Here is a 13,939-nt window from a genome sequence, read left to right as displayed (position 1 = left end):
GGCACCTTTGTTCATCCACTTCTCCTGACTGTGGGCTTCCTTCCTTTGTTACTGCACATTCCTGCAGAATGTCAGAGGAGGATTTCGTAATCCTAGGGCTTTTCTCTGAGAGGTGGGGAAACTGAGGTTCAGAGGAGTCTGGCAATTAGCTTGCACAGCACTTGGCCTTGAGTCAGTTGGAGCTGCTGACCCCACATCCAGTCCTCTTTCTGTACCAGTGAGGTTTTTCATTTTTAGGAAGCTGTGGGTGTCAGGAAGGGCAGGACCTAGGGCGGGGGCTGGGGCTCAGAGGTTCCCTAAGTGGGAAATGAGAACTCAGCCCCCGGCCCCCTCTCGTTTTCTCTACGAGCATTGAAGAGAAAATGTCTGGCCAGAAAAAGAAAACAGAACAGAACCAAAAAATAAACAGCCTTTCATTTCAAAGTCCATGACCCCTGTTTCTGGGCAACCAGAGCCTCTAGTTCAAGCTCATGCACAGAGCAGTGGAGATGGAATACCCGAAGTCCGGGACTAGTCCAGCCTTTGGGGGCTCAGAACAGCGGCTCTGATCACCGTCTCTTGGAGAGCCACACGCACCTGCCTCTTGCTTCTCTTCCGCTTACCCACACGCTCACACATCCCTGAAGAAAGTACCACTTCTGATCAAAAAGGTAAAGATGCCTTTTGTTTTTAATTTGGTTATTTATTTATGTTTTAATTTATATTCATGGAAAGTCATCCTTTTTTGCTGTACATTTCTAGGAGTTTTGACAAATGCGGAGTCACATAACCACCATCACTGTCCAAATACAGAACAATTCCGTCGCCCCGAAACATTCCCTCCCTCATGCTGCCCTTTCGTATTCAACCCCGCACCTCCCTCCACGCCCGGCCCCTGGCAACCACCGATCTGCTTCCTGCTTCTTTAATTTTGCCTTCTCGGGAATATCATATAAATTGAATCATATAGTATATGTAACCTTTTGAGGCTGGCTTCTTTCACCTGACATAATATATTTGGGATTCATCCATGTTGTGTGCATCAATAAAAATGCTTCTTACAGGGATACAAATAAAACTGTGGTGGAAACTCAGTGCCCAAGCACAGGGTCCATCGGGCGGAGGTCTCCAGCTCGGAGCACGGCTCCCCGGCTCCCCTATAACCATCATCATCCTCTCCACCAACCTCCATTCCATTCCTGTCACTGACCTGCTTGCTCATCACAACCCACGGCCCACCTAGAGCCAGCATTCCCAGCCCTCCCACCTCACCTGCTGCCTTCTAAGCCTAGTTCCCATGACCACCCTGGGTCATGGAGCTGGGACTCTGGTTTGCAGCCTCTGACTCTCTCGCACTGAACCTCTCCCTCAGCTCCACCACGGCATTGATATGAACGGCAACAAGACGCAGGACAACCACATCATTGTCACGAAGGTGGCAGAACTCAGGGTAACCATGGGTCCCCCCGTAGAATGCAATGAAACATGGGGAGGCAGGTTGACCTATGTGGACTAGGGTTAGTTCTATGGAATATGCTGCATGCAAGTAAAGCTGCCAGAAAAGCCAACTGAGCAGGAAGAATGACGCCTGGTAGACCCCACCCAGACACAGCGGGTCTGGCGCTTCCTACTCTGCAAAACCCAGACCTAGGACGTTTCTCAGGGTACAGAACCCATCTTTGGCTCTTTTCTTATACCTGCCGTACTGCATCCACCAAGAACACATACTGTCCAAGGTAGAGAAGATGCTGGGGTGAGCTTCCGAGAGCCCCTCTCAGGATGGGGGTACTGTTGTCCTCTTAGCTCCCAGGAGTGTGGCTGCTGATGGCTCACAGCTGTGCCCCTGCCCAGGGGCTGCCCCAGCCTCAAGAGAGCTGCCTCCCCCAAGGTCACGGCCCCCTGGCAGGAGCAGCCCACTGCCAAGGCTGGTTAAAGTAGAGGCAAAAAAAGCTTGCTCGCTCTTCTCTAGCCTCAATCTGGGACAATTCCAAGGGGCCATCCATCTCTAGAGCTTCCCGTGAGCACGGCTGAGGCCTTTGTGGTAACTGCACTGAACATCAACTTCTCCCTCTGCTTCCCTCACATCCTCAAGGAGGTTTTTCCAGAGTGCACTCCCTAGAAAACTCCCGCATGCAAATCTCCATCTCAGAGTCTGTTTCTAAGGAACCCAACTGAAGCCAAAGCGTGAAGAGACTTTAGGTAATACGACTGTCGGGTTCTGTAATAGATATACTCCATTTCAAACACTTTTCCAGGTGTTATTTTTGTGATCCTCTCAATGACTCGATGAGGTGAGTATACAGCTATTCCATTTTATATATGAGTAAAATAAGGGCCAGAAAGGTCGTGTGTCTAGTCCAAGGTCACATGGACAATAGTGATAAATGTGATCTAAGCTTCTGACCCTCCGAGACCTGCTACAGTGGCCAGAGCTGATGGGCGAGGGACAGCATTTTATAAGGAGGAGATGGGATCGGTGGAGGCGGGAGCTGGCTGCCACGGACGGTTGTGTTTCACACAATCTTGGGTTACGATGCACACTCTTGGCCATCAGATTTATATCTATTTCCTCTTAATTCTCCAGCAGATGGCAGTCAAGTGTCTCAAGGACCAAAAGGTTCCTCGTTTGCAAACCAGCATCACTTGGGCTGGTGGGGAGCTGGCAGAGGCAAGGTGTATGTGGGTGAGGGCAGGGGCTGGTGGGGGGGGGGGTGACTAAGGCCAAGGGCACATGTAGGAGATAGCAGAACGCATCTGACAGTTGTCCCTCAGGTAACAGCTTTAGCCTGACCATCATCTAGGTATAAAGGGGGGAATCATTCCCCTTTGGAAGCAGGTCATGTCCTCGGCCTTGACCATGAATACATTTCTATTCTTCTCTGCCCCTAAGATAGAGGATCTTGATGGCTCAAGCATTCAAAATAAAGCAAAGTTTCTTCCTAGGAGAATGCCGATAACCCACAAGAGTGACATCTAATTACTCCTTAAAATTATCCGGAGTAGAAACTGAAAAGGGGGACTTTCTTCAAAACATAGTAGATTTTGAAAACACCTCTTGAAATTCCATTTAATGACAGTGAAATAATTTCGAAAGGCATAAATCCTACAAGGACAAAATGTGCAGAAGAGGAAGCAACAGTAGACGTGACAACTTTTTGGAAGTTGGAGCCGTAACTGACTTAGCAGAGCACGGAAGGCTGGATTCGCTGTGCCCACAGAGGGAGGGATGTCAGAAGAAGAGAAAGAATGCCCTGGAAAGGTTCTGCGAAACCCTAGAAAGTGTCTGCAGCTCAACATGCGGTACCTTTGAAAAGGGGAAGAGGATGGAGCTAAAAACAGGAGGCCCGGTTAACACTTCCGTGTTAAGAGCACCTGGCCGCAATTACAGAGCAACCCATCTGACTTGTTTCCACAAAGACTGAAGGAGGCGTATGACTGTGCGGGCTCTGTGGGTCACTGTCATCGGGCCGACATCTGCAAATCTCCCGGCCTCACCCTCATGGTTGTGCAACAGCTTCCTCCGCTCCAAGCATCGTGCCCTCCTTCAGGGTAGGAAGAAGGGGAACTGGGAGGAGAGCTCATGCAGCTGCTCCTGTCCTCTTGTACCAGGAAAGCATTGCTTCCCCAGAAACCTCCCTTCCCCAGCAAAGCGTTGCTTATGACTCGGGGCCATTATCGGGTCACATGGCCAGCACTGAGTACAGGGAAAACTGGAGAGACAAATTCTTAGCTTGTATAGCCTTCATAGGAGAGATGGGCAAGTAGTAAGAGAGTGTGGGTGAGTGTGGAGCCAGCAGAACTTCTTGACAGGCTTTACAGTGGGGACAGGTGGATGGGTGCCCAGGATCAGAGGGCTTTGCTCTCAAGCTGGTCATTTTCTCCATGTGGAATTCCCCGATCCTTTGCCAGAGTTGTGGCACCTAGCGGTGGTAGGAAACCAGGGATCTCACTAGATCCTCTTCCTCTCATTAAGGCTCCTCACTTCTGCCAGAGGCCCCTTCCCAGAACCAGAGGTGGGGGGCGGGGCAGGCATCTCTGGGTCTACGGGCCTTTGTGTGAGCTTTCCACCGGCCCTCCTGTTTTTAGCCCCAACCTGCACCTCTGCCTTCTAAGATGCCTAGTCCCAAGTGTTTATAGATCCTGAACCCTGAATCAGCTTGCTTCTTCCCTGCCCCCACCTCAGGTATTAGCAGAGTGAAGAAAACAAAGACGCAGTTACTACTCTTTCATTTACTCGCCATCTTCAGTCTTACAGAATGCCCTGCAGCTGTCAGAAGCCAAGACCTAGCTGCCCACACCACCACATAGATAGAGCTCAAAAGCAGGGTGTTGAGAGAGGAAGATAAGAAAAAGAGTGAAAGTTAGAAAAGCACGTAACACACACACACGGCCAATAAACCATGAAAGAGTGCTCGATGTCATTAGTTATTTGGGAAATGCCAATGAAAACCACAGTGTAAGACCTCTGCCTACCCAGTCAGGTGGCGAAAATGACAAAGATAAAGAGACCAAGTGCTGGAGGATTCGGAGGAACCAGAATTCTCCTACGGTCACTGCCGAGGGAGCATTCATCGGGAGAACCACTTTGGAAAACTGTTAGGCGGCGTCTACTGACGGTGAACATCCTCTCACCCATGAGCCAGTAACTCCACTCCCGGGTATGTACCTGGCAGAAACACGTCCATATGTTCACCAAAATTCCTGAACTCCAATATTCACAGCAGTGCTATTCATAGCAACCCCAAACTAGAAACTACCGAACGCCCATCGGCAGTAGAATGGATGCGTATAGTGTGGTGCATTCACACAATGCAATTCTGTACAGCGATGAGAACAAACGAACTATAAGTACAAGAAATGTGGACGCATCTCACGCACCTACAACCGATCGAAAGGAGCCGGACACAAGAGTTTGTACTACATGGGTCCATTTAAATAAATATCAAAAGTAGGCAAAACTAACGTAGGAAATTCGATGTGGAGCACGGTAGTTAACCCTAGAGGGACGTGGTGGTGCCAGGAAGAGGGCATGAAGGGGACTTCTGGGGTGCTGGTGACGTTTGGCTTCTCGACCTGCATGCTGGTTACAGGGGGCTATTCGACTCGTGACAACCCTTGAGTTGTGAACGCTTAGGGTTTGGGCATTTTTGCAGATGTAGGTGATAGTTCATTAGAAGTAAAACAGAAAGAAAAGCCTGGGGCAGTAAAAACAGAAAACACATAGGCACAAACAACGGTACCACATATTGTACAGATAGGAATGCATATTTAAAGAGCTGCTTTACCTATTAGAGAGGACGCCTGTGTGGGAAGGGACATGGCAATGAGGTCGCAGCAGCAGGGGAAGGAATAAAAGCAATACCAGAGGGGGGTCTTGCATGGGTGCAGGACAACGATATGCTTACCCCAACTTTGACCCTGAGGTAGGGGGAAGGGCGGAATAAGGGAAACGCTGGTTTTAAAAACCTTCGATTGTTCTCTGACTGCCGACTGCATGTTCCTGCTTTAATTAAATGGGTCTGGCGAAGAGAAGGGAGTCGCCCAGACCTTGGCAAGGGCTCTTTGTAGGAGGTGCCCTGTCTCAGGTCCATGGCCCTTCCCTGCCCCTTGCGACCTCTCTCAGACCACCAGATATATTGACTGCATCTCCAGGGGGTCACGGCTCTGGTTCCTCCTTCTCAGAGGCTTCTCGTTTAAATCTGGGATGCACGCAGATTCACGGGGCTTAGCCCACCTCTCCTGTTGGCAACGTCCCAGTGCCCATCGCTAAGGAGGAATGTCAAAAGCCCACCTCTGCCGGATGCAGATGACGCAGTGGGCTCTCTAACGCACACCCCCAGCAGCCTCCGTTCTAGCTCAGTCTCGTGCTCCGCCCAATGTCTGTTTGCAATATTGAATCTTCATTCTGGGGCCCAGAAGCTAGTGGTGGAAGTCCTAAGGGAGAACCCCAGTTGACTCCCCTCTCCTCCCACCTAGGAAGTGTGAGCTCAGGGAAGGCAGTCCAAAGCCGGGCGGAAAATTTGGCATTGGCTGTACTTCCCGCTCTGGCCACTAGTGGGAGATGCTGGCCAACCTGAGGCCCGCCAGTGGGCTGAAAGTGGTTCGTCGTCTGGCAGCCAGCCCTCCAACCTGACCCAGGGCCAGAAAGGGTCTTGTGCCTTGAAATTTTCTGTACACTGATTTTCTTTCTGATTCAGGCCCCTCCTGCAAGCACAAGTGGCTTATTCAACTTATATGTAAGTCACCCAACGACCCCTGGAGCCCCACATACTCAGGTCCCAGAGGGATGATTGATTGTCCCCTGGTGACCTCTCCAAGACCCCAATATTGGAGGGCAGATCCCAGCGGCTGAGATCCCAAACACAGCACCTCAGTGCCCCCTGAGACCTCGACACCCTTTTCCCTCCAAGAACAACCCTTACTTCTAGGAACCTTAAAATACGTCAGGAGACCGTGTGCGCCTGTATGTGTGTGCGCGCACGTGTGTGTGTGTGTGTGTGCGTGTGCGTGCGCATGCGTGTGCGTGTGTTCCTGTGCTCCTAGATGCTCTAGGCAGCGGCCACCATCAGGGTGAAGCATGCCACCTCTTCCAGCGATTTTCCTGGCCCGTGGGCAGAAGGCAGTGGCCTGGGTGTTCCCCGTAGGTCAGCCTGGGTGTGTGAGTGGCTGCGTTTGCCAGGGTACAGACCCCCGTGGCCCTGTGAGAGGCAGGGTCTGCCTCGGTGCCAGCATGCAAGCGTTTCCATGTGTCAGGGGGTGAGTGGTGTGTAGCTCGACAGGGTGAACGTGCGCGGGTGTTCACGCGTGGAGGTTTCTGTGTGCGTTGTCCGTGTCCTTGTCTCCGGCCAGGGTGCGTGTTTCTGCCAGCACACGTGTGTCTGGGAATATGGTCCTTCGTGTGTGTCTCGGTGTCAGTGTGTCAGTAGACAGGCGCCTCTGAGTCACGCGGATGTCACTGAGTTTGTCAGGGTGTCCGCCTCAGTGACAGTGTGTGTCAATGATGTGTCTGCCTGTGTCCACGTGGGCGTCTGTGTGTCTATGTGTGTCTGTCTCAGTGCGCAGGCGTGCGTATGTCGGGTATGTTCGTCGCGGCACGGATGTGTGTGTGTGTCAGGGTGTGTGCCAGTTCATGCCCGTGGAGCAGGGTGTCTGGTGTAGGGTCCCCAAGTCGCCGAGGATCTGTGTGCGCACGCTGGCCAGTGTCTGTGCGTGCCTGTCCGTGTCCGCGTGGGTGGCTCCCGGTGGCGAAGCACCCCCAGGTCGGTGTGGGTGCACCCTGGCGTGTGCTGCTGTCCGCATGTGTCTTTTCCTGTCCTCGTGGGCGGCTGTCTGTGGCGAGGCGCCCCCAGGTCAGTGTGGGGGTGTGCGCCCCGGCGCGGGCCGCGGTGCTCTCGCTCTGAGCCGGCCGAGCGCCACGTGCGGAGCCCCGGGCGCGTCGCTCTGGGGCGGAGCCAGCCCGGGGCCCCAAGCCCCAGTCCGAGCCTAGGCGGGGCCCGCCCCCGACCCCGCCCCCAGCCCGTGCCCGCGCCGCCCGCCGAGCCCCGGAGCCTGAGCTGAGCGACGGAGCCGAGACGGCGGCGGCGCCGGTGGGATGCGGGGATCGCGCCCCCGGGGCCGCTAAGCTTGTGCCCAGCGCCGCGAGCCCCGCGCCGAGCCGAGTCCGCGCCGAGCCGCAGCTGCCCATCCCGGGGCCCCGGCCGGGGGACGAGCAGGTGAGCGAGCGCCCCCGCGCCAGGCAGCCCCGGCCCGGCCCGAGCCCCCTCCGCCTGCCGCCGCCCAACTTTCCTCCCCGAGGGTCGGAGCCTCAGCCCCTGCGCGCTCCCTCCCCTGCCCGGGGTCCGCCTCGCAGCTCCCTCCCCCATCTCTGTCCCCGAGGGTGGGAGGAGGAGAAAGGGCACAGATCTGCCTGGCTGGAGGGAATCCCCCGGGGGTGGGCGTCTCTAATCGCCGCGAGCCCCCTCCCCTTCCCTTTCCTTCCGGGTTTCCCTGTGCGCTGTCGAGGGCCGGGGGAGGGGGAGCTGCGGCCGCGGCTTGCCCGCCGACCCCGGTGCAGGCTCTGGGAGGCTTTGGGATTGGTTCCCGGATTCCCGAGGCCGGAGACCCCAAGGTCAGAGCAGGCTTGCAGCGAGTGTGGTTTCGGAGAGCCGGTGATCTGACGGAGCAGGGCTGGGAATGGGGGAGGGGGCCAGGCATCCTCTCTCTATGGGCCGTGCGGAGCCGTCCGCCCGGGGTGCCCTCTCTGGGACGAGATCTCTGCGCGTCCAGACCAGGGACAGATCTACGTGTGTGTGCTGTCTCTGCGCGCTCCGACCACCAAGAGATCTCTGTGCCCTCTGACGCCCTAACGAGGCGGCATCTGGTCTCTGTGCGCCCTGAAGGCGGAGAGATCTGCGTGAGCTCTCACCAGGGGAGAGCTCTGTGCGCTGGGACCGGGGCGAGTTCTCTGTCCTCCTGGCTCCGACCTGGGCAGAGCCACGCGCCCTGACGGGAGGCGGCTCTCGTCCTCTGTGTTATTTGATCATCTTTGGTGGCGCCGTGGGAGGAAGTGGAGGTGCTTCGCCTTGTAGGGGCTGGAGGTGTGGAGAGTGGTAGCGGTGGGGGCAGTGCTGGGGACCAGGCCCCGGCCGGTCTTGAAACACCTGTTGGAGGCCAGCGCAGAGCCGAATCTGGAAGCCTTGACTGAGGTTGTGGCAGGAGTCGAGCTTCTCTCCTTAGTTCCTTGAGACCAACCTGGAGTGGTGGGATCAAGCTCCCCTTGGGATCCTAGGCTGGCATTCCCTTCCCGGAGCTGTCACCTTGCCTCCTGCTGAGACTCCAAGCCCTGGTGAGCCTGGACAGCAAGCACCATAAAGACAGGCACACCATATGACCCGCCATGCCACAGCACCTGGGCCCCTCTCCCGGATTCCCACCATTCCCTCATAAGATACAGTGGGACCCTCAGCAGCAGAGGCTGAGGACACTGTGACCCAGGCCCTTGCTGCTCCCTCACCTCTAAGTCTCAGCTCCTCCCAGTTAGAATTGGACAGGTGCACATGAGTGGGAGGTAGCGGAACTGGAAGGTGGAATGAGGGCGGCATAGGCTCATAGCTCAAGCCAAGCTGCGGTTTCAGGAGTGGGGAGGGGAGGGTCAGGGAACAGCCACGTGGAACACAGATTTTATGCTAGAATGTCCAACCATATACAGAAATGAGCCTCTTTGAACTTTTAATCTAAGTCTATCATCACCACCATATTGTGCAGGGTGAAACTGAGTCTGAGAGTGGGCCAAGGACTTATACAAGGTCACCTGGACAGTCAGGGGAACTGGGGCACCACCTAGAGTAAAGATTCCTTGAGATCTACTTCCTGGGGGCAATATTGACCTAAGATTGACCAAGGAGGATCTCAGCAGAAGGGGAACTGGCCCTAGGGTGCCAAGAACGAGCATTCAGCCCAGCGTGGCATGGGCAGCTGCTGTGCCCCCGGGATTCTTGGCCCGGTCCCTGTGTGGTAATCGAAGGCCCTCTGGAAAAATTCCAGGATTGACTCACTCAGCATGAAGATCAAGCTCAGAGGAGTGATGGGAAGCACCAAACAGCTGGGAACAGGGGAGGCTGGTGTCCTGGCAATCCAAGGAGATGGGAGTCCTGGGGACAATTCGGGACAGTGGTCGATGGCAGTCTCTGTTCTGTTCACAGGAGGCTAGTTCTTGCTGACCCCTGGGAAGGTTATTGGACAGGTGTGCAACAATAGTCGTGTGTCCCCATGGCCCATTTGAAAAAGGAGTGATTACTTTTGGCCAGGAGAGTCCAGGGTATCTATCTAACAAATATAACCTTCCACCTGGGTTTTGAAGACTGAATAGGAGTTTTCTAAGTGGAGAAGGTACAATCCAGCCATCAGGACCAGCATGTGCCAGCAGCACACAGAGAAGTAAAACAGCACAGTTGTTAGTTCAGAGACCCATTAGGTCCCGTGATGTGAAAGAGAGAAGCCAAGGTCACAATCCCAGGGCCCCTTGTGAGCTCTGCTCAGGAATTGGGAATTTATCCTCAGTAATGGTACTAAAAATAGCTAACATCCACAGAGTGCTGTCTACTGGCCAGGCAGAGCACTAAGCGCTTTATAAGGCTCATCTCACTGACTCTTTGCATGAACCCTGGAGGTAAAGACCATGATAAAGACCATTTTTCAGATGATGAAACTGAAAGCCCAGAAAAGTTAAGTAACTTGTGCACCGTCACACATCTACTAAGTAGCAGGACTTGAGTTCAAACCCAGGTGTCAGTATATCTGCTCCGAGGTAAACTTCCTGTCCAGGGCAGACCACAGGTGCTGTCAAAAGTCTCTCAGTTGAAGGAGAGGGCCAGGCAGGTTACCATAGGTAATAGAACCTGTGGCATTCCAACTTCCTTCTTTGTTAAAGGATATGCCACTCTCTCATTCCCAACTTTGATTGTCCTTTAAGTCAGGTTCACTACCGTGTGTCACACTGTGAGAGGAGGAATGGGCAAGTGAAGTCTGAGTAGGCAAGCTTGATGAAGAGCCAAGGAGAAGTGATGGACGCTTCGGGGTTCTGATTTGTGATACGTCCAGGGAGAGATGCCAACATCCAGCCATCAGTTGGAGGGAAGGGTCCAGCATTCAGGAAGGAGAACTGGGCAGGAGATGCAAACATGGAACCATCCACAGAGGCTAGTCGTTGGAGCTATGGCAGTGAACGAGATTGTCCAGCAAGGGTGCAGACCAATGATTCTCGCCGCTGCTGACATTAACATCACTTAGAAAGCTTAAAGAAAACAGAACAAACCCATGGCCAGACTCCACGCCAGAGATTTTAATTCATTTGACTCTGGGGTGAGGCCTGGGCATCAGCAGTTTTGAAAGCAGACAGGCGATCCGAATGTGGAAAAGAGAGTGGCGTCCACTCCAGCCACCAAGACAGGAGAAATCTGCAAGGAGGCTGAGAAGGAGCAGTCAGAGAGGGAGGAGGAGAGCCTGGGGTGGGGGGTGTCAGAAAGCAAGGAGGGCATGTGAGAGAGTTAAGGAGATACGTTCTTAGAAGTTTAAGGATAAACTTTTTTAAATGCACGATTCGAAAATGAGTGTCCGTTAGACTGATCCACAGTGAGGGTGCTGGTGACTTTGGCAACAGAAATTTCCCCCTTAGCACCCACAGAATGTGGTAGCCGGCACGGGGGGATCGTTTAATGAACGAGTGAACGAATGAGTGAAGGAAGCGAGAATGGAAGTTAGTGTGGAGCTGGCTGAGGATTGAGCAAGAGGCGAGGACGTGGAGACAGCTCTTTCAAAGAGTTCGATGGTTTAAGAGGGATGAGAGAGATACCGGGGAGCCGGCGAGGGCTGGGGTCGAGGGAGAGTTGTAGCGAGAGCCCGAAGTGGCCCCTGCAGGCATGTGTGTCCATGCAGAGCATCCGTGTTCAGGTGCTTATGGGGAAAATGCCTTTCCCTCACTGCGAGGGGCTGGAGGTCTGGGAGTTAAAATGGTGCCCCTGGGGTCTCGGTGGCTCTGGTTTGTCCAGTGGGCAAGTCAGGAAGGCCCAGGGTAAATGACTCTTCCTGTGAATGTCTGAGAAGGAGATTTCGATGGTAGCAATTCTTGCCAGGGTGGAGGGGCATGAAGGGGAGGGAGATCTTGCTCTGAGGACAGAAAAGTGTTCCAGAAAGCAGTGTTTTGGGGACAAAATGAGGTGGTCTAGACCAGATATCCAGGAGTGGAGGAGCTAGGGTAAAAAGTCCTGTGGCTAAATCCACAAGGAGGCAGCCTGTGGACAGAGGCTGGACCCCGCGGGGAGCAGAGCAGTCACAAGGGTGGCCGGGGCTGCCGAGTGAGCCTAGGCCTTGATGCCCACTGCCTGCTGCCAGCCCTGGCTGGCCTGAGGTGGAGTTCTGAGGCAGAGCTCAGCCTGAGATGGCAGGGGGAAACCCAGGGAGAACATTCAGCGCCTCCTCTGTGCCATGGAAGATTCTAGAAGGTGTACAGTTCAGATACAATAACCGCTCTCATGAAGTCGACATACTGTTGGGGAGAGACAGGCTTGATGCCCTTAAACAAATAGACACAAAAGGTAATTTTGGATAGTAACCAGTACGATGAAGGAAATAAAACAGGATGATGTGATGGAGAGCGGCGAGTGACTCTAGACCGGCCAATCTAGGAGGGAGAAGGAGGAGACCGAACTGAGGCCTGGATAACAAGAAAGAACCAGCCCTGAGGCTGTCTGGGGAAAGACTGTCTTGTAAAGAGAGAACTAACTGCAAGTGCAAAGGCCCTGAGGCAGGGCCCAGCTCCGGAGGCGGGTTGGCTGCTGCGGCTGGAGCAGAGGAAGCGGGGTAGGGCTGCAGAGGCTCCTGGCCTTCGTTTCTGCCCCCACCCTCTCTGTCATCTGCGCCTTAGGACTGCCCCTTTGGTTATGCACAGCTTCCATCACTCGCCTCTGGCTGGCAGCAGTTCCTGGGGATGAGACTATATTTAGATACGACTCTCCTCTCTGTGGGCCTAGAACATACCGTGTCTTTTTAAGATGATCAATATGGATTGGGTTCTATTTATAGAGACCCCACGTCAATTCCTGGGGCCTGAGACCCTCAAATGGGGGAGAGAGTCCGGGACCAGGCTCTGAGGGTGCAGGTGCCGAGGCTGGCACACGGGAGCCATCTGACTCATGAACTCTTTGAAACTTGTGTCATCTCCCCTGCCTGCCGGGCCACCTCGCCTCACCCCTGCAGAGTCACAGCCATGGGCTGGGGAGGTGGGTGCCCACAGCCTCCCCATCTCCAGCTTCGTTTCCCGGAGGGGTATCCGGTGTGCCCCAAGCCCAATGGAAAAATTTAGTTGCGATCATCGAAACCAGAGTCCAATGGGACAGTTCATCAGTCTCTTATCCATTCCTTGCTGTTTACTACTCCGGGTAGGCAGAGATACCAAGGACCCTCAGGGCCTCCCAGGTTCATCCCATGGGCCAGAGCGAGATCTGCCCAGACGGAACAGAGAAAATGCAAGGTTGGAGTCAAGAGCTCAGCCTCCCTGGTGAGAGGTCAGTGTGGCCCCGAGCATGCAAGGTAGGCTGCCTGGAGGAGGTGGGATGGGAGTCCAGCCATGGAAGATACACAGAATTCGGAGAGGTAAAAAGGATCAGACTGTGTTTGCAGGCCTGTTGTGAGTGAGAAGAGACTTTTTCCTGCGCTGAGGCTGGACTTCTCTCTGTTTCTGTCCTCTTCAGTTTTTTCTCCTGATTAAATCTCCCAGGGAGGCAGTGGAAACTTGAGTCCCCACAGGCACGTTAACAGAGCTGCTCTCACAGCCTTTGTGTGGACCCAGGAAGGTCTCTCACCCACTTGGAGAGTCTGCTGTTGTCATCTCCAAGGGCTTTCATTCCCCTTCTTACAGCCCAGGGAGGCTGAGGGCTGGTGCTTCCTGGTCACCCGCTAGGCTCCAGGTCACCCAGGGATGCAGGGGGCCCTAACCCAAAGCCCGTGTCTCCCTGGCTCCACCCAGGTCTTGCCCAGGCAGTCCCTGTGCTTTCTGGGAATGGGTCTTGAACAGGAGAAAGGCTCTTTCTGGCATCAGGAGGGTGGTAACGCCTTTCTGGCGGGTATCGATTCCTCGAAGGCCTGTGTGAAGGACGAGCGTGGCTCTAGAGGCAGTTTTCAGAGGAATAGCAGGGCAGGGAAAGGTAACGTGGCGGGAGGCACCAAACCAGTTCTCAGACTACATTAGCCATCCCCACCATCCGGGCCGGGCTGGGAGGTGCCCTGGGCAATCTAAGATGAGGGAAAAATCAGACCATGGGAGAGCCAAGCCCAGCCCAATCAATACCTCCTGCATGGCCATCAAAGCCCCAGCCTCATCGACCCGGGCCGATAGCCGGAAAGTGGTCTAAACGAGCTCCTCGAAGGCCCAGTGCCCGCCCTCGGCTGCCCAGTGCTGCCGCCTGCCTCTAGGCCTGTTCCAGGG

General features: G+C 54.5%; 1 protein-coding gene across 8 annotated transcripts in view; it reads left to right on the top strand.

The window, feature by feature from the left end:
• The first annotated feature begins 7,534 nt into the window (after positions 1-7,534).
• Positions 7,535-13,939, top strand: part of SCN5A (sodium voltage-gated channel alpha subunit 5) — a 94,511-nt gene continuing 88,106 nt past the window's right edge. For 4 of the 8 annotated variants that reach the window (XM_036218643.1, XM_036218641.1, XM_036218645.1 and 1 more), the window contains exon 1: positions 7,535-7,691. The gene's annotated coding sequence lies outside the window, so the exon portion shown is untranslated. The remainder of the gene's footprint in view (positions 7,692-13,939) is intronic. The other 4 variants (XM_036218644.1, XM_036218640.1, XM_036218639.1 and 1 more) reach the window with 1 other exon arrangement.

The sequence above is a fragment of the Rousettus aegyptiacus genome, unplaced genomic scaffold (genome assembly GCF_014176215.1).
Source record: "Rousettus aegyptiacus isolate mRouAeg1 unplaced genomic scaffold, mRouAeg1.p scaffold_m13_p_4, whole genome shotgun sequence".
Taxonomy (NCBI): Eukaryota; Metazoa; Chordata; class Mammalia; order Chiroptera; family Pteropodidae; genus Rousettus; species Rousettus aegyptiacus.
The sequence above is the reverse complement of the archived record's forward strand: the minus strand, read 5'-3'. Positions and strand labels throughout refer to the sequence as shown.